Raw genomic sequence first — 23810 nt, 5'->3', positions numbered from 1 at the left:
TAAAAGAAGACAAAAGGCAAGTAGAACTCAAGACTCACAGAGTTCTTAATATAGAACAAATAATTTCTAATAGAAAAAATGAAGCATACTGACTAAGCATGTAACCCAGGCCCAAAAATAAAGGAAAAGAAAGTGTTTCAAACAAATAGGAAAGTTGAAGGGAAGAAATATTTCTAAACAACTCCCTTAAAAAGCAGCATTGAAAGATTGACTAGCTCAATGTCTTATGTGCACAGGGTCTAAGAAGATTGGGTTTGAGGAGAGTAGAAAAGAAATTCCTGGACTAAATTAGTTCTATTCATAAGCACTGTCAAGTGGGGACTTGAACTCAAGTTCTAGGACTGAGGAATTCTGAACAAATAGCTGCCTCATACCGGGGGGGTGTTTAGGTCATTAAACATGACAACAAACAGGTGAACATAGCAGAGAAGGTGATAATTATGCTATTCAAGATGTCTTGTCAAAGAGGCCTAGCTCTACAGAGCTTTTGGAGTCCTGAAATTCTTGTATACCACCTCTTATTATCTTGACTACTCTCTAATACTCTACAATAAAAAATCCTATTTATGTCTACATAGGGGCTTTTCCAACAATAATGTAACATGATTTTTCAACAATGAGATGACTTTGGCTTTTATAGGAAAGTAAAGAAGGTTATTTTCTATTAAAGGCAGCAGTCCTTCTTTATTGCATTATCACTTAAATATTCAATATCTTGGTATTTCAATAACTTATTGTAATATTTGAATAAGGAATGAATATAACTGGTGAAAATTTCATTGATAGGATAATGATGATGTATTAAGCAGAAGGAACTGAAGATGATTCAAACGTTCTCTGAATGAGACAATTTCTTGTCATGTAGATTTTCAAATAGGGAGAATAAGATATGTTCATATTTGCAATTTGAATTTGTGGAATTGACAGATAATAGTAATCTTGGTCCCCTCTGTCTCTACCTCTGAAAATTACATATTTAATGATAAATCCCTTAGAAAATACCTTATCTTAATAATCTTCTTCTCATCCTGATACTAAAGTATATTAATAATTTACTTGGGGCTACTTCCCACCCAACCTGGGATGACAGACTGACTACAAAGTCTTTGAATACTGAAGTCAGATTCAGATACCACCTCTTCCATGTTTTATTTATTTATTTATTTGGGTACTGGGGATTGAACTCAGGGGCACTTGTCTACAGAGCTACATCCCCAGCCCTATTTTGTATTTTATTTAGAGACAGGGTCTCACTGAGTTTCTTAGTGCCTCACTTTTGTTGAGGCTGGCTTTGAACTTGAGATCCTCCTGCTTCAGACTCCTGAGCCGCTGGGATTACCGGCTCTCTTCCATGTTTTAAGAACATTATTTGCTTTTGGAAAGAACTCAGTGCAGCAAGTGGTTGGGTGGTTCCCCATTCTGAGTCTCATGCAAACATTTTTGCAATTCAAAGAATCTGGGTTGAATATGTCTATCCATGATCTAGAAAACAGGAGTGATGAGAAAGCAGTTAGAGCAGCCCAGGGTTCCCACAACTCCTTCAGCTTTACAGGAAGCATATGGAAGTTCAATGTACCCTGTGAAGTAGGAGCACCTGCTAAACTCTAGGGTACCAGGATTTATGTCAAATTCTCTTTTCTTCTCGTCTATCAGATATTGCAGGTATGGTTGTATTAGAAAGAAGAAAAGGAAAGTAAAAAACATTTATCACTTAGTGATGGCCTTTTATTTTATACTCCATAATAGTGGCTCTTTTTAAAAGTGACTTGAAAATCCTATTTCTATGTACTTATTTCAAATCATATCTGAAAGAAATGCTAGATATAAGAAGCTTGGGCTAATGAATACATATTCAAATGGGCTGAAAAAAACCAACTACGAATGGTAATAACTATTTATTTCTAAATGTATTATATAAATACATTACATATGTTATACATATACAAACCAGGACACTAATAATTTTCTAATCAATTTGTCATCTGATGAAAAGACCATGAAGCAATCTTAGAAGAAAAAAATGCCATATATTTAATTCGAGGTCTGCCATCAACTAACTCTTTGACTTAAAGCAAATATCAAATTACTTGTGATTCAATACTTTTATTTATAAGATGTGGGAAAAAACACCTGCCTCAAATTGGGATATCAAATGAGATGAGACATGTGGATGCTTTTGAAAATTCATATGCAATCAGGAGTGAGATATATTATAAAAAGATGAAAAGAAGAGAAGTAGAAATTCTAGGGAAACCACTCTCCTCAATACCATGGGCTCTAATTGATGTATCTTTTTTTCCCTCTATTCATCAAAACTTTATAAGCCAATCATAGTTTTCTAAAAATTTTTAAAATTGCATTTATAGCGAAGTCCCAAAGGTTTGAAATTCAGTGCTTCTATAGTTTAAGTTTGAATGTCTTGATTTCAAGAATAAAACCAAGGTGGTTTCTGACCACCCCATGTAGAAAATAGTCTTCAATAATTAGAATAAATATGGTTCCTTAAAATAATCAAGAATGTCTGCAATAAATTATAGAGTAAATCCCAAGTCATTAAAATGGGTTTTAATAATCCAATCACATTTTATTATTAAGGAAAGTCAATATTATATAATCATAATATTTCAATCAGTAGGAGAAGGAAAATTACCCTACATGATAATCTCATTAGTGCTTATAAAGTAGTCAATAAAAGAGAAGATCTTATGCTTCAACATTTATCCAGCTTCCTGATCCTGATTGTCCAATTAAGAAACTTGCATCGTTAATTCAAGTCAAGCGATCGATACACTTTTCAAATGTAAAGCACATAATCAACTGTAGCAGATTCTTGCATTTATTAAAACTACAATGTCAAAATAAACCAATATTGCAGGGGTGATTAGAAGACCTTGCTAGTTCAGATTTCTTTGTAAACATCTTCACTAATATAATTCCTGGATCCTCAGTCCATACATGGTCACACTGAGCTGGCTAAAGTGAATTTGTTGAAAGAGAAAAATGCCAAAATGAAGCTTTGTTGGGCCTTCATGGAATAGATTTCTTTGAATATTCAGAGGCTAATATTTCATCTTATATAGATGACAACACGTACCTCTATTAGTAAAACGTTAAAATTTAAATTCTCTTGTAGATAGCAGAAAGAAATGAAGATCTTAAATGCATAAAACTTGAAGTCCAGGGGCAAGAAACATCCTGGTATGGCATCACTGAATGGCCTTTCTGCCATGCACACATCACAAACTTTACCCTGACATTGTCTTTGTTCACAGTTGATAGTTAAATGCCCATGAAAATTGGAAATACGTGTAATTTTTGATGGTTGGAAGGAGAAAGGGAGAAACTCTACCACAAATAGTGACCATCACTCTGCCTTCAGTCTGGTATCCAATGTACTCACCAGTCTAGTGCTCCACCAATTACAGTCACAAAGGAATCCCAAGCATAGGCAAACCTAACATTTTCCCCTAGAGTAGGGCATTGAATCACCTTTTGTGATATGGGCATCTTAGTTCTCTTTCAAAAGAAACTGTGGCAGAAAGCACAGGAGGTGGAAGGCCCAGTGACTCCCTTCCTCCCTGTTTCCACCATCGTGTTTTCTTGAAGTTATGCCTTTCCTAGGCCACTCTAAGCCACTCATCCTGGTGCAGGCTCATCCTTGCAGAATTCAGATGCAGGACTCCTCTAATGGGAAACATCTGAGACTGCGTGTTTTCTAAGATTTAAAGGATCCTTTTGATGTTGGGAAACAGCATGCAGATGCTCAGATAGATGAAAGGCAGAACTCTGTTACATAAACTTCCAAACTAGGCATGGTTGTCAGGCAGGGCTATACTGGGGGTTGCACATGAGAAGGCGTAACAGATATTTGGATATATATGGTAGATTATGTATGGCAAGGGAAGTGAGGTTAGCTAGGTTTCCCTGAACCCTGCAAATTGGTTAATTTTAGTAATTTTGTAAGGTCCAGGGTGTAGGGGCTATTTCTGGTTGCATGGTAAGTGACTCTGGGGAAACTGGGGAAGGTGCATAGTGGCACCAAGTGATAAGCTGATAAGGGAATTGGTTAGGATATAGACTTAACCAACTGTTCAAGAAGGAGCAAAGACCTGCTTCTAGACAGGACCTCAAACCTAGGTCAAGATAATATCAAAACATGCAAACTTATTATACTGACTGCCATTCCCTTTCCTTTCCACCCTCCTTGCACAGCTGTCCTGTCTGCTTGGGAAGTCTGAAGGCTTCCTCGACCTTCTCCTCCTTCTGCTTTATTTTTCAGACTTCTCTGCCTCAATAATTTAAATGAGGACGTGTGATCCTGTGTACAAATAAGCAAGCAAAAAAAAAACCAAACAAGCTAACAAGCATGAGTGGTGACTACTGAGTCAAATACAAAATTTGACTCAAAATTTCCTGGAAAATATCTGTGAGGTTTCTTAGATATCATCAATAATAACCATTTATGTTTAAGTCAGTATTCTTTGAAAATTTTTTTAACTAAAGCAAACACTGCTAAGACTTTTGTTTGCTTATACAATCTACTGAACATTTCTGGAATTTAACTTAAAGAAAGAATATATCTATTCATAAGTTGTTAATTATCAATGTCTTAGCTGTTCATTTGCATTCATAAGGTCTACCCTGTTCTCAAGTGCTGTACTTATTTTGCATTAATCTATGTAGCAACCTTATTAGGTCATTTCAGTGTTTTCTTTCAATCATATGAAATAATTCAAAGTGGAACTCTAGGTACACTGGAAAAACAAAATATTTTATTTATAAAGGCCAAAAATTTAAGTTGTGTTTTTATTTATCTTTAAAAAGAAGCTACTGTCTCTTTTTCTGAACATTTCATTTTTACCAATGTACTTAGATGTGCTAGATGGAGATATGCCACATTTAGTTTTCTCTTTAAAAAGCAGGGAGACTGTGTGTGTGTGTGTGTGTGTGTGTGTGTGTGTGTGTGTGTATGTGTATGTGTGATGTTACCAATATTCCTTAATACTTATTAACTTTAATGTTTTTAATGTATTTGATCATTAGATCACCTAAGGAGTTTGAAGTATATAAGAAGCAGTTTTTAAGAATAACATTGGGAAGGTACCTAAAGCAGTTATAATAAAGGAACCTATTTACAGAGGAAATTAATCAATTGACATTTCATTTTGATGGTCTAGGTACAAGGTAAAAGTATCAAGGCCTTTAGAAACTACTTACAGTATTTGGACACACTATCTTTCTTCAGGGAGGGAACCACTAGGTCTGGTGTAGGGTTAGACTAACTTGGCTGCTCTCACTTGGGGCGGAGTAATGAGATGGCTAATGCAATGTATTCTGCTAAGACCAAAATGCCTAGATCCTCATCCTAGCACTATATCAATTTACAGTATCCTCCTCATGAAGGCTCTGGGAGAAATTTCTTTGTCCTTGTAATAGTCACATTCTACCTGAACAATGAGTTTGTTTTCATCTCATGAACTTTGAGAACTGTGTAAACTGGCAAGCTCAGAACTAAGTTCATGAAATTAGCTTAATGGTGCAGTGCTGAGGGCGACGGGTCCTGCAAAGTGAAGAGTGAAATCCAAGGTCACGGCAGAACACCTGAAGTTCATTGCTAGGACTGTGATGGTACAGGAAGGGAACGTGGAAGGTGCATACAGGACCATGAACAGAATCCTCAGCATGGATGGGCTCACTGGGGACACTAAATGACGAAGATACTATGAGAAACCTTGCAGCAAATGACAGCGGGAAAGCTATGAAAACTGCCGCCGGATCTACAACATGGAAATGGCTCGAAAGATCAACTTTTTGATGCAAAAGAATCGGGCAGATCCATGGCAGGGCTGCTGAGACGTGGATTGGAGGCCCACATCAATTTGTCTCCACCTCTTGCTCTACAATAAACTCAAATGACGTATATTCATTGGTCAGCAGTAGACCTTCTTATTAAGTGAAAGAGAGACTTGAAACCAAAAGTAGTCTAGGCGTAGAATGGTGGTTGCCAAAGGATAGGGAAGGGGGCAATCAGGAATTGTTTAATGGGCATAGAGTGTCAGTTTGCAAATCTGAAAACATTCTGAAAATAGATGGTGGTGATGGTTGCAAAAAAAAAAAAAAAATCTGTACATAATGCCACTGAATTACACACTTAAATAGTAAAAGTGGTAATTTTTGTGTAAGTATTAACAATAAATATGTTTAAATCTAGAAAAAAAAAGAAAAAAAAAGAAATTCACTAAAAAATTAAGGAGGGGTTGTTAACTTGTTGCTTTATCTTCTCTTTTTTCAATTCAGATTTCCTGTTATGTTGGCTATACAAATTTCACTCTTCTTAAATTTGTAACTACCCATCTACAGAATTCTTAAGTTAGAATACACCTATGTATCTAAATACAACGTACATAAGAACTCAATACATGTTAATTATAAATATATGCTCACAATGCTCTGAAATATATATGTTAAAATTCTGCATTACCTTTTACATAAACCAATGTATTCATATTTGTTTTGTTTGTTAATATGGATCCATGTTAGCATTTGTCTTAGGTACTAAATGGCTTGAAGGAAAAAAATACATGCTTGAAATGGATGTGGATTAATTTAATGATGTGATTTTATGACAAGTTTAATGAGGCATACATATTTTACTATTATGAGCTAATTTCTCCTTATAACTATGAAGTATGAATCATTATTTGTAAAAATGCATTAATTTTATTAAGAAATACACAGAAACAGGGAAAACACCATGCTTAAAATTACAAAATTGTGTTTCTTTTTTGTAGACATTTGATAGCATCAGACTCTTTAAAATCAAATATTTCTGACAAAAATTTACTACAAAAAATTGGCATTGAAATGAAATTCACATGGGGAAAACTTGTAGTTCAGCTTAATGACAGTTAAAACTGTAGTTTGAGTAAATCTAATTACTGAATAAAAATCTCTGTACTATGAGAAAGTAGAGAGAGCACTGTACATTAAATGTTAGTGAGATAAAACATTATTAGTATGTCATTACTCAGTCATTGTGGATGGTGGCTGTTCAAGGTGATGGGATTTCTTGTTGGACATTAAAACAGATTCTTAATTTATATCTCTGTGTCATCATGGACAGAGTGAAGGAAGGAGGAAAGTGAAAGAAATATTGCCAAACAAATAGAAAATACTGCATTTTAAATTAAGTTACTCACCCCTTAAACTCAAGCAAGCAAGCAAACAAAATTAAACTAAAAGTAACCAACAAAAACCTGCTCATAGTGATTATTCCATTGTTATTTTCACATAGTTTTTAATTATAAAATAATAGAAATCTTTTTCTCTTTGTTACTAATAAAAGGTTAAATTTCATAAAGTAACAAAACTTCAGAATATATCCTATATCTATAATGTTTGTTAGATATCTAGATCTATATTTTTATTATATAGCTGTATGTATCTACTACAGATTTTTTATTTATATAGGAAAAACTTAATGGGAATGTTTCCAAGGTTGATTTTAGATATACTTTCAAATTCTTTCTCAAAAGTGAAAATTTTTAAATGTAGTTTTTTAAAAAAATAAAATAATTCCCCAAACTTTGCCCATGAATGAAAGCTTATATATGCTTATTCACATAAATTTATTTTTCCTCAAAGTCATTTACACAGAAAGGTTAAAAAGTGCTCACAAATCAAGTTAGAGCCCTATTTAATATGCTAATGCACAATGTTGAGTTATGTAGCACTAGCAGACAATAAATGCTCCCCTTACAAACATTAGTTCAAGGCACTGCTAATGAGTTCACCTCTATTATCTTTCAGGCTGCATCTCCATTAGCTGTGTTGTAATACCAAAGATAATTAGTGCAGGCTTGTCAACTTGATTTTTGCTAGCATTATGGCCTTTATTTTGTACTATATTTTTTAAGGGTTCCTCTGGGAGACTGTGAATCACTTTGTTGGCCAGGCAGAGGCTATTCATTCTGGCCTAACAAAAGCACAGTTTAATTAAGAAGCATTCTACCATTTATTGTGTACTCCAGACTACAATTTTGATGTTGGTCTCTAAATGTTAAGATTTGTCAGATTCAATTTCTCTGTTCTAATTTCCTATCAGAGAAAATGTGATACCAGGCATGGATCCAATTTTCCTTTTCTATTAGCATTTATATTGACAGAGTTAATGATATTATTATCATCTTTGTCTTGTTGCTAAACAGCAGTCATCATATCCTTCCTTGTGGATAGTTATGTATATATTTATAACACATTGTCCCAGGAGGAATTCAAACTCATTCTATTAAATTTATTTTAAGGTGGTCAAGTAGAGTGGTAGGAAAAGAAGTCAGAAGAGCTTTAGAAAAAGGATAGTAGTGCCAAATAAGAAGTGAGATTAATATCTTCTCTACATGAATAGCATGTCGAGTGGATAGACAGGCTAAGACTCTGCAGGACTCCCAGCAGATTTAATTGCAATCTCCTTGATGCTGCTCTGGGCGGAAATGAAATATTTGAGAAAGTGTAAATCCTAAATGTTTATACTACTCAGAAAATATTGTAATGTTGTTATGAAACTCCTTTGGATTTGAAACAGAATTAATTAGATCAAGAGATACTGTGTTTTGCATATATTTCTCACTTTTTGAACTCAAATTTCTCCATAACTCACCTAATTATCTCTCTGATTTGGATGTAGTTTTCATATTAATTTATTTTCCAAATATTCAGGTTGGAGGAGGTTTCAAATCCCAGTTCATGAATGAAGTTATTCATTACTTAAGTGAAAATGAATTAGCTGTGCAGTTTTATAGGAACATGATGAGACATTTCTGTAGAATGTGCTTCTTTTCTTTGCAGATTGATAGCACATCCTTCTTTGTGATGCTTTCCTTAACATTTCATAGGGGCACAGTGTTCTCTAAGTATACAGTAGTTGTATACTACAAACTTGCATTCAAAATAAAGCAGGACATTTCAGTGTATAATTTTATTTTACTTTTTATCTGACACATTGACGACGACACTCAAATATGTTTCTCTACCATTTAGTATAAAGCAAAATATAAAAAGACTAGCTCATTTTTTGTATTCAGTTGGTAAAATAATAATTCTTGTCACAAGGAAAGCAAAGTGGGAATATATTCATGGAATTTAATTAAATATATTTAGCATCCAAATACTGTCTATATGCAAATTGCTTGTCAATATTTTTTTTAAAAAATTTTATTCATCCTCTGAGACACATATAACTAACATTATGATTTCAGTGTAGTGAACCAAACCAGTCACTCCAGAGATTTTTAAATTAATTTTCTAGAGGCATTAAAAAGCAGAGTCCTTCCGCTCAGGTTGTTAACTGAACACACAGAAACTGTTTTTGGAGTCGGGTAGGGAAAGAGAGAGAGAGGGACAGAGAGGAAGCCTTGTGGGCTAAGAATTAGATGGCTTCTCTGTAGACTTCCAAGCTTCATCTACAGAAGTAGATAATCTCTTAGATACAAAATTGAGTCTTGCTCAGTTACTAACTTTTCTATTACAAGAAGGGAGAGGAGAATCTTGCCTACACTAATCCCAAAATTTCTTACAGGAGTCAGGGTCTTGCCTCTGTTCTCTGTCTTGAGACTAGCAGAAATGATATCAATGTGCTTTTACTCTGATTATGCCAGTGAAGGTGAGACTCCCCAGATGCCCAGGACATCCTGGTCTCTGGCACTGATCATCTCTAGACTCTGGGCAGTCCCTGTTCTCTATCTCAGCCTTCTCCAATTTTCGAAAGTTTTCCATAAGTCCATTGGAGTACACAGCATATTCAGAGAAAAAAAATAAATAAAAGCTCCTATATTTTCAACTTTTTATGAATGTTCTCTTTACTTTCAATTGTAAAACAAAGGTAAATGTTCCTTGAGGACACTAACATTCCCAGAGTCCTCTTTCCTTACCAATGAGCCTGAAGCTGGCATGAGGATTTTCTTTGATCTGAAATGTTCTTTCTAGACCATTCTCCCTTGCTCTTCCATGAGACCCCTTAACTTTGAATTTCTTGTACAAGTCTATAGTATCCATTACCTCACCTGTATATGTCTATACAAGACATAATCTACCCTCCACTCCACTGCACACTGTTTCTGTTATTGTTTTGCTTTGTTTGTTATGCTGGTGATCAACTCAAGGCCTTGTGCAGGCTGGTAAGAGCTCTATCACTGAGCTACAAACCTGTCCCTCCAACTGAATATTTGTTTCTTGAAATCTCTTCCTTCTGATTCCTTGCAGTTCTGAAATTGCATCTTCTAAAACCCTGAGCTCTCAGTTCCTTGAATTCCTTTTTCATCCACCTAGGTTTCATTCCATTCATCATACCCTAGACCCCTAGACTTGTCAGGATCAATGTCAATAACATCATCAAAAATCTGTCTCAAGCTTCCATCTAAATATCACTTCTTTTTGTCTCACTCATTTTTATGTTATAAATACAACAATTATTCTATTCCTCAGTCCCTTCAACTGATTCTACCCCATGTCATGATTTTTCTTAGAACCCTTACATCCTCATTTCTCTCCTTATTAGTTCATATTTCTTAGCCAATTATTTATTCACTCCCTTGCATCGACATTCTTAACTTGACACTTCATTTTTCTCAGTTGACTGGAGCACAATCCTGGGTAAATCCTTCCTTTTCCTTGACTGTGTTTGCACTTATGCAGCTGGATATGGTACTTTCAATAAAGTACCATAATTATTTAAGTAACTCACTGCAAAATTCTTGAAAGATTTTTACATGAATAGGCTTTTTTCCAATGTGCTTTTTTATTTATGATTCATCCTCCTTGTTGACTTACTGATTCTTTTCAGATTGTTGTATCAAACTACCATGAACTGGATGCCTTATAAAAAGCAGAAAAAATTTTTTTTCTTACATTTCTGGAGTCTAGGAGGTCTAAGATCCAGACATAGGCATATTTGGTGTCTGGTAAGGGTTTATTTTCTCATCCATTCATGGAGTCTTCTCTCTGTGTCCTCACATGGTGGAAATGCAAGGAAGCTCTCTGGGGTCTCTTTTATAAGGTCCCTAATCCCATGAATGAGGGATGTGTCCTCATGACAACCACCTCACGAAGGGTCTGACTCCTAATACCATCAAATTGGTGATTAGGTTTCAATCCATCAATTTTAGAGGGACACAAACATGAGACCATAGAACTAAGGATGTCAATAATTCATTCCTTTTCATTGCTTCTTCACAGTCCATGGTTTGGATGTGCCATATTTGCTGGTTGGTTCTCCTGGTAGTGAACATTTGAGCTGTTCCTTATCCATCTATATTATAAATGGACTTATAAGCATTCTGTATAAATCTTTGCACATATGCTTTTGTGAATCATGGGTAAATTAGTGGAATAGTTGGTTCATATATATTGATATATATTGATATATATGTACTTTTAAAGAATACACCAGGTGGTTTTACAAAGTAGTTGTACCAGTTTTCCATTTCCACCTGCAGTTTTTGAGAGAACGAGTGACTGTTCATCTTCACAAAGACTTACTCTGATTAGTCTTTATGGTTTTAGATACTTTAAATAGGTATTATTAAGGCATAACTCATTGTGGTTATTATATATATTTCCATAATAATAGTATTATTTTTTCATGTGCCCATTAGCAATCCTTCTTTGTTGAAATGTATGCTTACATATTTTGCCTGTTTTTAGGTTGCATTTGTATTTTCTTATTTTTGAGAGTTCATTTTTAATTTTATTTGTTCTTTTTAGATATACATGACAGTAGAGTGTATTTTGGCACATAGACTATAACTTATTCTAATTAGGATCCTATTCTTGTGGTTGAACATGATGTAGTTACCCTGATGTGTATTCAAATGCAAGGATAGGAGAGATCTTTACATTTTTTTTTTTTTGGATATAACTCTTTATCAGATATGCTACTAAAATATATTAACCTAGTGTAACACTTGTATTATTATATCATATGATTATTTGACGGCAGAAGTTCTTGATTTTCATGAAAACCAATTTATCAATCTTTTCTTTTATAGATTGTACTTTTGGTGTTGTACCCAAAAAAGCTTTACCACAAGCAAAGTCATATAGATTTTTTTCATGTTTTAATTTAGATTTTTATATTTAAGTCCATGTTTAAGTTTGGCGATGTGATATATACATCAAAGTTAATAAACTTAGTGATCACATTGTTGTATTTATCTAGTATTGAAAAGTAAAGGCATCTACATGGAAATGTCCTTAAAGGGAGGTTTTAAACTATACATTGAAATTAATTTTATTGCTATTAAGATTATATATTTATCATTACATGAATTTTGGTAGTCTGTGTCCTTCAAGGAGTTGTTCATTTCATTTCAGTGTTCAAATTTATTGGCATGAAGTTCTTTCTAACTATTTGTACTTTAAATATCTGTAGAACCAGTAATTATGTCGTCTTGCTCATTCCTGACATTAAAAGCCTACATCTTTATTCTCTTTCTGAATAATTTGGCCATAGATTCATTATTTTCATAGATCTTTACAAAAATCCATCTTTTAGCTTTTTCAATATCTTGTTTTTCTTCTGATTTCTATGTGCTAGCTTTCACCTTCATCTTTCAAATTGTCCTTCCTTCACATGTTTTCTTTCCTTTTATATCTGAAGCTCAGAGCTTCACTTGCTCTTCTCCTAGTTTTTAAGGTAGAAGCTGAGGTCACTGACTGGAGACCTTTCTTCTTTACTAATTAGGCATTTATGATTATCAATTTCCCCCTAAGTTCTGCTTCAGTTGTAGCCAATAAATTTCGATATGCTGTGTTTTCATTCCATTTAAAATGATTTTAATTTCCCTTTTGGTTCCTTTTTCAACCCATGGTTTATTTAGAGTATGTTATTTAATTTCTAAATATTTGGAATATTTCCAGAAAGCTTCCTATTAATTGATTTCTAAATTAATTCCACAGTAAGAAAAATACTTGATGTGACTGAAGCATTCTTGATGCACTGAGACCTGTTTTATGACCTATACTGTAGCCTCTCTTGTTCTAAGTGCACTTGAGATGTTGTGTATTCTGCCATTGTTGTAGGGAGTTCTCTGGATGTCACTGAGGTCATGTTGGTTGTGGGTTGATAATGTTCCAGTTTTCTATTTCCATAAGGAAATTTTTCTCTAATTGTTCTTTAAATTATTGAGAGAAGGATGGTAAGATCTCTTACTGTGTATGTGGTTTTGTCTCTTTTTCTTCCTATTCTATCAGAATTTTGATGCTCTTCTTTCACCTGCATAATTACTTAAGATTGTTATGCCCTCCCGATGAACTCGAGTGTTTTATCATGAATTGGTTCCCCTCTTTATCCTTGGTAATATTTTTTTCCTGAACTCTCATGGTGTTATTAATATAAACACTCCAGCATTTTAAAATTAATGTTCATATAGCATTTAATTTAACTCATTTGTGTCCTTATATTTTAAGTCTTGTAGAAAGCATTTAATTAAATCTTGTATTTGTGTCCAAACTAACGATTTTTGATTTTAGGATTTAAATCAATCATCTTGCTGTTTGTGTTCTATTTGTTCCATTCATTCTGTCTCTGTCTTCTCTTCATTTGGATAAAGTGATAGTTTTATGGTATGTTTTATATCTGTTGTTGGGATATTTACAGTGTTATACCATTTAGGGTATAAGTTATAAAATTTTAATTTTTGTCAATATGCTATCACTTCACTTACAGTATAAGCTTGACTTTTCACTGAAAAAAAATCTTCTGTTAGACATCCTTAACTTTGTTCCTCTGAGTATACATAGTGCAACTTTTTCCTGTTTAAAATGTTTTAAAGTTTTCTTTTTGTCATTATTTTCAAGAACACAATTATGGCTCTACTTGAAGTTTTCTTCGTGTTTGGTATACTTGATTGAGTTCATTTAATTTCTTAGATCTAGGATCTACAGGTATATCAAAATTGGAAAATTTTCTTCAAATGATTTTTCTGTCCTTATTCTCTCTTTTCTCTTCCTAAGATTCAATTACATGTATAATGGTCCATTTGAAATTGTCCCAGACATCACTGATTCTGTATTTTTCTTTTTCATTTGTTTGTTCCCTGTGACTTTTGCAAAATTTCTACTATTATTTCTTCAAATTCACAAATCTTTCTTCTGCCATGTTTTATCTGCCACTAATCTCAGATTATATTTTAATAGCTATTTTCACTTTCAAAGTTCAATTTGACTTTTAAAACATATCTTTCATATTTCTTACTAATGTTAGGTTTTCAACATGTGGACTATTGTTTCAATAACCTGTTTAAATAATCTTTACTTAGTATTTCTATTTTCTATTTCATTTTGGAATGTATTTGACTTATTGATTATCATCAATGTGGTTTATATTTTCTTTCTTCTTGGCTTGCTTTGTAACTTTTGATTAGATGCCAGGCATTATAAAATTTATCTTATCGAGTCCTGGTTGTATTCTCAAAAATATAACAGAACTTTGTCCTGAGACTCAGTCACATTGGAAATAGTTTTATCCCCTTATGTGATACTTAACAAGGTTTGATATTTTAGATCTTACTTTTTTTCCATTATATAGACGAATGCTGATATTTCTTGAATCATGAGATTTTCCACTTTTTCTCATCCCAGCACCAACACCCGGTGGTGGTATTTTCTCTAATTCTTTTAGAATTAGGATCTCTGACCTTGGTTAGTGTTCTCATGCACGTGTAGATAGGTACTGAACTGAAGAGTCAAGGGACATGCTAATTATTCCCAGAGTTCTGCACTGTGACATTGTCTTATCTCTGGTATCTTTTCTTGTGAATTCTATTAGCACCCACAAACCTCCAGTCATTTTCTCTTCCACTCAGGAAGAGGGCAGATTGCCAAGTTTCCCATCCCTGGACCATCCCCTTGTAACAACCTTCCTCAGGCAAAACAGAGAGAAAGCAAATACTGTTTGTTTCTTATCTCTTTGCTCTTTATTGCCTCTTTCAAATGTTTTGAGACTCATTTCCCATGTTTTTGTTGTTTTTTAGTTGTTTAATTTGGGAGGTAATCTATTCCTTGTTACTTTACCTTGCTAAGAAGCATGAGTATTCCTTATCACACGACTTTTGAACATACTTCAACCAAGCTTTTATCTCTACCACTTTATAAAATTTATCAAGGTTACCAATGATCTCCATAATGATAACTATAATGATCAATTTTTCCAAACTTGACCTGTGCCTTGAACATTTAGAAGAGTTATTAAATGTAAGGTGATGAGCACTGATCCCTGTTAACCTTTTTACTCCTCTCTACTCATAGTTTTTCATCATACATGTATGAATCTGTTTAAGTCTTTGATCCATTTTTTTAGTTAAATATAATGCATGGTATAAGGTAAGGATCCAACTTCATTCACTTAAACTCCATGTTTTATTCAAGTATAGAATTTTTTCCTTTCTATGACCTATATATCTTTTGTCTGTCTCATTGCTAGACATTAAGCTCTATAAAGATGGAATTTTTTGTGTTTATTTACTGCTATAATAATATGTATTTTAAAGATTCATCTCTATCTTTTCATGGTTTGATAGGTTCCTTTTGTTTCTCTGAATAATATTTCACTGTATCAATGTACCATAGTTAATTCATCCATATATTGAATAATGATAATATAAACATTTTTGTGCAAGTTTTTGTGTATATGTAAGTTTTCAATAAATTTGGGTAAGTACCAAAGAGCATTATTGACGGAACTTTTATTAAGTGTATGTTTAGTTTTGTAAGAAACTGTCAATCAATCTTTCAATTTTCTGTCATCTTGCATTTCGACCAAAAATGAATGAGAGTTCCTATTGTTTAATGTTATTGTCAAGGTTTGGTATTGTCTGTGCTTTGGACTTTAGTCATTCTTACAGGTATATAGTGTGTGTATATACGCTTTTAATTAAGGAATCATTTCTTTGTTATTGGCCTATTGATTTGTTACTTTTATAGTGATATTAAACACTTAAAAAATTCTTGAAGTCAGAGAAAAAAGTATTTTTCCTACTATTTTCATTTTTATCTGGGTAAGAACTGAACAACATTTTCATATTTGGTATTTATTTGTGTATACCAGGATCTTCCATTAAGAAGAACATTAGGACTGTTTGATTTCTATAGATCAAAAAAATTTGTTTTTCTGGTAATTTTAACTGTGCCTTGAGATTTTACTTTTGGTTTGTAAAATTAAGGAAAAAATTTAAAGATTTTTAATTTATTATTCTTTAGCAACTTGAGTCTTATAATTGTGTCATACTACAAAAGAGAAAACGTTTTATCTGTGACTCTTAACTAGCCTTTGGATTGCTTATGTCAGTTTAAGTTTTACTTTTTCAACTAATTCAAAGTTAAATTAGAGCCTCCTGTGCTTGAGTCATTCAAAAAGATGCATGCCCTTCAATTGATGAATGGATAAAGAAACCGTGGTGTATCTCAGTCATAAAGAAAAATAAAATTATGGCATTTGCAGGCAAATGGAGGAAGTTGGAGAATATTATGCTAAGTGAGATAAGCCAATCCCCCAAAACCAAAGGCCAAATAATCTCTCTGATAAGTGGATGATGTTACATAATGGGGGGGTGGGAGGGAGGCAAGAATGGAGGAAGGATGGATTGTACAGAGGAAAGAAGGGTGGGATGGGTGGGAGGAAGGGAAAAATAACAGATTAAGAAAAACATCATTACCCTATGTACATGTATGATTACACAAAAGGTATGACTCTACTTCATGTACAACCACAGAAATAAGTTTTACCCCATTTGTTTACAATGAATCAAAATAAATAAATTTTAAAAAGTGCATTGTTGTATAATTATTAACAATTTGAATACTTTGATGATATTTTATAACATAATTATCCTTACATTAAAAGATAAGTTGAAGACATTTGTAATATATATCAGAACAGTTTCTAAGAAGTGACTCACAGCTTCATAAGAGTTTGCACTTGTTTAGTGGGAGTGTTAAAATCTTTGCATTTAGAAAAGGCTTTCTATTGTGATACTGGTATCACAATTCAGTATATTGAAAAGCACATAGAGTTTGTCAAATACATGTGATTTTAGTTCCACTTTGGGGCCTTAATAACTAATGACCTTTGACAAGTTATTTAAAATTACATGATCTCTATTTTTCTTTTCTACAAAATGTTTTTAATTGAGCAAACATCTGCCATATAATTGTTATCAATAGACACATATATAAACACATGTATACAAACACTTAAAATCTTAAGCATTGAACAAATAACTACATTTTGTTAATAATTACACTTTGTTGAAGAGTTTATAAATCTAGAATGATTTGTATTAGATTGCTTGATTTTAGTGCATAATTATTGAATAGATATCTTGCTAAAGTTATTGCTTTATTTAGTGTTTCTGCTAATTAGATAATTAGTAATCTAAAATCACCAGGAAAGATAATACAGCTCTATAAGAAAATGAAACTAAATTAAATGAATAATTAAATTAAAAATAATAATAAATAAAGACAACTATAAATCAAATATGTTAGTTAAATATTTATGGTCATAGTAATCATGAAACAATAAATTTCTAGTATTAGAAATGAATAAAATATAAAATAAAATGCATATGATTAATAATAAAAATACAAATCTTGGTACACAAAAACCTACGAAAATACTAAAATAATGTTAAAGCAACACTGCTAATTTTTAAATAATCATAAGAAAATTCAGTTATAACATACTGAAATTAAGGTACAAGTTATAAAATGGGGGAGGTAGAGTGTAACAAAATGATTTAAAGCATGGATTCAGTTTCATAAAGTCTTAACTTTGAATCTGGGTATTTCTGCTTTTCAACAGCGTATCCTTGATTAAATTATTCATACTCTTAAAGTTACAACTCAGCTTCTTTAGAAAAATAATGGAAATAATGATACCTATTGCCCAGATGCATTATAAAAAATAAAATATATCTAAAGATCTTAGCATACTCTCTGACATATTAAAACCATATAGAATCACTTGATGATAATATTATTTCCTGTTTCAGAGACTAATGTATTCTATCCTATATTAGCTCAGCAATGTTTATTACCATTCTCAATTTCATATGTTGCTAAAACAGCTGAATATTCTAGATTTAGAGGATATACAAATTTCAGGAAATTGGAATTCTAAACAAATCTCATGTAAAGCTAAGCCCTAGTTTGGAAAGGAACAAATGCCCTTCAGCTAATTTGACTCGTTAGCATTTATTCCCTAGTGTAAAGGAAGGCAGACAAATCATCACAGACAACATGCGTAACAGCCATAGGCCAAACCCCAGCTGATCATAAGCAGTAACCACACATTCCCTCCACTGGATGGTAAGTAGAAGAAAATGTATATTTTGGGTGGTAATGAGAGATGAGTTTGCAAAAATACAGGAGCCAGTTGATAGAAGACTTTGGTCTTGATAAATGTGCATAGAAAGTTTCCATTTCCTAACCAGATGTGTGTTGCATATGGAAATAGTTATGTCCTTCCAGGAGATGATCATGTTCAACACTCTATCTGGTAACATTAGGAAATAAATTTTTAAAAATATGAATTTAGAGATTCAGATCAATTGTAATGTTTCTGTAGTCAACACAGAATATCTCACCATTTTCAATATACTTAATAAAGACTCTAACAAGATAAACTTTCTTTAGTGCTATGTTTATTTACACCATCACATAGGAAAAAAAGAAAGGACTGAATATAAGCATCAACAAAACTTTAAGTATTTATTCATTTTAGAAATTCAGAAATACTTTTAAAGACTGCATTACTAACCTATTGAAATATTTAATTTTATGCTTAGAAAATGAATTTCAAATGGAAAAATAGTACTACAACAACAAATTTGGTTTCTAAGATCCTATCAATGATATTTAAATATACTGAAGAATTAAATCTTTCCAATATTGTATCTAAACAGCAGAAATCAAACATTTTTTGCCCTTAGATCTGTTCTATTATGCTGACAATGTGAGTAGTCTTTAAAAGTTGTCAGATGCCTATTAATTTCTCAGAAGTTAGAAGACTTGAATGATAATATTTGTATGATTATAATTTTAACTTCTAGGCAGATGTTTACTAAGCTATGACTTTAAAAGGATAATGACTTCAGCAATCAGAGAATAGGTTTGTGGGACAAAAGGGTTGGTAAACAGCACATCTGTTGATTCATATTTCCTGGAGACTTTACACTTGTCCTTAGTCTTCATTTGTCACATTCAGATTTATTGCAAGTAGGAAACTAGCAGAAAGCAGGTGCTGCTTTTTTTGTATTCTTATGTAATATTTTATGTCTTTAGGGAGGAAAATAATATGATATGGCATCTTGTTGAAATGCATGTGGGACATATTCCTGAAAGCCTCAGAGTTCCTTATACCTTTTGCATATGGTACCTTAGATAGCTTCAAGAAACACATTTGAATGCTTGCTTCTATTTTTAAAACGTGCTTTGTAGCAAATTTGGTTTCGGCCAACTTTCAGGTCCATCTAAATTATTCTATTATCTATTTTACTTTATAATTTTGAAGATTATATTTTAAGTAGATCTTTAAAGATTAACTGATGTGAGCAATTTTGCATTGCACTACTATTCCTTAGAAAAGTCTAGAACCAGCAATTAATATCATTAATGATAAATATTAAATATTTATTTATTGTTTAAATAGCTTCATTGGCAAGCTAAGGAAATTTGAAATTTTTATTAATCATTCTTACAAAATATTTATATAGAACACAGTAGAGTACATATATTTAGCACAGATACAAGTTTGCACATATAGTTGTAACATATTTTCCTATTCTTTAACTGTTTTTACTTGAAAGCAATAATATAGAAAAAAATTTTAAATTCCTATAAATTCATTTGCACATTTATTTTTATATTTGTGATTTATAATTGTGACTTAGGCAAAGGCTATACAGAAGTCAGTTACAGTATGTCTGACATTTCATGGGGAAAATGGAAAATAACTTCCCTTTTATCTCTTTTATTGCAAGTGTGGTATAATAAACTTTTGATGGATGAATACCTTTTATTACTGCATGTTCTAGTCCTTCTTCATATTCCAGTGAATAGAACTCTTTCCAGTATTTTGTCATCAATAATTATAAATAATTACATATTTTATAAATGTCATTTTGTTTAGATTCTGAACCAGGAAAACTGAAATGATTTTCACTATTATTAGTAAGTTAAGAGGTAGTAAAAAAAATCAGAGAAGAATTTTCATTTCAATACTACCTAAGGATATTAATTGTCCTTTTCTTCTTTAATTAATCTTATTGCCTCCTTCATACAGTCTATATCATATGTATTTATTTTACAATAGGATATCAAAGAAAATCTCAAATTCAGTACAGGTATCTGATCAGTAAAGTTTGTTCACATTCTCTTAACTTGTATTAAAAAAAAAAATTCCTCGCTAACAAGTTAGAAAGTTGAACTTTTCCATGCTATTTACATGACAACAAATAAATATTTGCAAGGGAGAATAAATTTAAATATGTCTTGGGTCTTCATCAGCTCTAAAATTTTTATGGTTCTCTGACATGTCATTTCTCTTCGATATGCTAAATGTAAAATCTTTGAAAAAATAATTTTATATTTGGTTATGGGAAAAGTATTTTAGCCATTAAGGGACTATTAAGCTGCATGCAAGGAAAAAAGACAAGTCAAACAACAGCCTTATATTATTTGCAGATCTACTTATAAATCACAGTAGCAAAAAAAAGATAGAAACTCAAATTATCACAATGAAATTCTGAATCCCCAGTCCCTTCTTGTACATAACAATGCCCCAAAGACTATTATAAGACAGAGGAAAGAAGTAATAGTTTATTTTGCCATATTTTTCTCTTTTTACCACCTTTTATAGAAGATTTTCATCCCAGTCCATTTGAGGAAACCATCTGCCAGTGCAGGAACAAGAACTAGGTACACACACACACACACACACACACACACACACACACACACACAAAGCAAAATAGCTAGCAAAATACAATTTCATAGTGAAATTTGAATGACAAGACTTGGTAACATACTCTTAAACTAGCTTACTTCATTATGGACTGCTTATATCCTTCCCAATTCATGTGTTTAAACCTTAGTCCCTAGTGAAATTTAATGAAAGGTAGGACCTTTGTCAAATGATTAGAACATGAAGGTGAAGCCCCTATGTGAAAGACTGCCATTTAAGGGTTGCAAGAAGACAGTCATATGCAAATTAGAAAACTGCCCCTCACTGAACACCAGATCTACTGATGCCTTGATATTAGATTTCCTAGAGTCCAGATTTTTCCTTCTCTAGCAAGTAATAAATACTAGGAGTTCAAATTATGGTATATTTGCTAGAATAGTCTGAATCATGTAAGGTACTATTATGGTTTAGATATTAGGTGACCCCAAAAACTCATGTGTGAGACAGTGCAAGAAGGTATACAGGTGAAATAATTGGGTTATGAGAGCTTTCCCCTGATAGAGATTAATGGATTGGTAACTCTAAATGGGTAGGGTTGTGACTGAAGGAGGTGGGTCATTGGGGGCATGCCTTTGGGGTTTATATTTGGTAAATTAAGCATAGGTTCTCTCTGATTCATTATAAAGTCCTGAGCTACTTTCCTCCACTAATGATGTTCTGCCTCATCTAGAGCCCTGAGAGACGGAGTTGGCCATCTGTGGATAGAGAACTCCACAACCGTGAGCCTCCAAATAGATTTTTCCTCTTCTAAAATTGTTCTTGTCAGGTCTTTTAATTGTAGCAGTGAAAAAGCTATCTAAAACTGGTACCAAAGAAAATCCCCCAGTTTTTGTGTTCCTTCATCTGAGTTTAAAGAGACTTTTATTCATGATTGAGGTATTTGTTTAAAAGAGGATTTGATGCCAGTACAATAGACTGGAAACTGAATCTGTAGCTACTATACTATACTCCACTATATGGTGGAGAGTGCGCGCTCCACCATATACTCCTGCCATATTGTGTCACTGCCAACTCAAAGCAACAGGCCTAATAGTCATGCACTAAAATCTCTAAATCTCTGGTCTAACATAAGCCTTTTTTTCTTTATAAGTTGATTGTCTCAGGTATTTGTAATAGTAAAAGATAGCTGACTTACACGATAGGCAAAGTACACAACAGTTATAATAGCTACAGATTCAGTTGCCAGGACCAACTCAGGTGGACAAGGGATGGACAGTAAAATAGACTGTTTTTATTTGGTTCTGTTTCTGATGAACAAAATGAATAACTTTCATTTCTAGGTTCTTCCAGGATGATGTTAGCAAGTGCCAGATGGGAACAATAAAGTATATTGCCCACAACAAGCTTTTAAAAAAAGAAAAGAAAAGAAAAGAAAAAGAGCACTAGATTAACTTAATGGATTATGAGGAGAAAAGGAGGAGGAAAAAAGGAAAGCAAAATGATCAGATGTGTGTATTAATTTCACACCACTCAAGATGAAAGAATAATGTTAGTAAGTGAAGGTGATATGAAAGGTAGAGTTGAGAGCTTTTGCCCATACTCAATTCTAAAGATTTTAGAAAGATATGGTGTCAAACCTCCTATATCAATTTAGAGTATGAGATTCCCAATTTAATGGTGGAATGTTGGTTGTGGGAGGTTTAAGGTTTAGAAATACCCTTCCTCTTTTTATCTGTTAGATCTTAGAGATAATGTAAAAGACATTTTGGTTAAGAAGATACTATGTTGGGTATGATGGGGCCTAGATATCACTTTGCCTAAAGCTGCACACAGGGAAGGCCACGTCAGCTAGGAAAGATGACCCCAAATAAAGGTTTATAGCATTAGCAAGAGCCAGCTTTGATTGGTGCTGTAGTTTGGAACCAGAATTTCTCCCAGAGGCCCATGTGTTAAAGGCTCAGTCCCTAGCTTGGCACTATTGGGAGTGGTGGAAACTATAAGAGGTTGAGTCTAGTGGTAGGTCTTCAGGGCATTGGGAGTGTACCTTTGAGGGCATAGTGAAAAGCAGCTCTTCCCTCTTTCTTGCTTTCTGGGAATGAGATTGAGTGCTCCACCATATACTCCTGCCATAATGTGTCACTGCCAACTCAAAGCAACAGGCCTAACAGTCATGCACTGAAATCTCTAGATCTCTGGTCTAACATAAACCTTTTTTTCTTTATAAGTTGATTGTCTCAGGTATTTGTAATAGTAAAAGATAGCTGACTTACACGATGGGCAAAGTATACAACAGTTGTAGTAGCTACAGATTCAGTTGCTAGGACCAACTCAGGTGGACAAGGGGTGGCAGGAGCAGATGGAATGTAGAGGTCCCTGACATTCATCCTTTACTTCCTACTTCCACCTTTCATTTAGAGTAGACAAACAGGTGGAGAGAGGCTATATAAGAAAGAAACTGAAAAATGGAACATCTATAACAAATTGAACGATGATTGTTGGGAATTTTTCAGTTACAAGATTGGGTTAAATTTAAAATGTAGGATTGAGAGTGTTTCCTTCCCTCTTCTGAGAGGTAAATCATAGGCAGGAACTTTTGAAGAAGAACAAATCAACTACATATCATGGACATAATTTAATTTTTTCTTCATTTCTGAATTGGTGTTTGAGGTTCATAACAGTGCTTTGTAGTGTGAGATTAAATGCAGGTTTTTAGTTACAAACATGATCATGTTATAGTTTAGAGAAGTTTGTCACAAATATCTTCTGCATATAAAGTCTGAGATACTGTTTTACTACATTCAGGGAAAAGATTTTCTTGAGAGAAGAAGAACCTAGACATTTATAAGTAGTTGTT

General features: G+C 33.1%; 2 pseudogenes across 2 annotated transcripts in view; both read left to right on the top strand.

Annotated features, from left to right (window-relative positions):
* Nucleotides 1-5874, top strand: part of LOC306670382 (small ribosomal subunit protein bS21m-like) — a 35471-nt pseudogene extending 29597 nt beyond the window's left edge. Inside the window, exons 3-4 of the transcript in view lie at nucleotides 5044-5100; nucleotides 5574-5874. The product of the transcript in view is annotated as a small ribosomal subunit protein bS21m-like (transcript). The remainder of the gene's footprint in view (nucleotides 1-5043; nucleotides 5101-5573) is intronic.
* Nucleotides 1-23810, top strand: part of LOC306670882 (heterogeneous nuclear ribonucleoprotein K-like) — a 378869-nt pseudogene that overhangs the window by 292576 nt on the left and 62483 nt on the right. The gene's annotated exons all lie outside the window — the stretch shown is intronic.

This window comes from Sciurus vulgaris (genome assembly GCF_902686455.1).
Source record: "Sciurus vulgaris genome assembly, chromosome: 10".
Lineage (NCBI taxonomy): Eukaryota > Metazoa > Chordata > Mammalia > Rodentia > Sciuridae > Sciurus > Sciurus vulgaris.
Note: the sequence above shows the minus strand (reverse complement) of the source record. Positions and strands in the feature narration are given on the sequence as shown.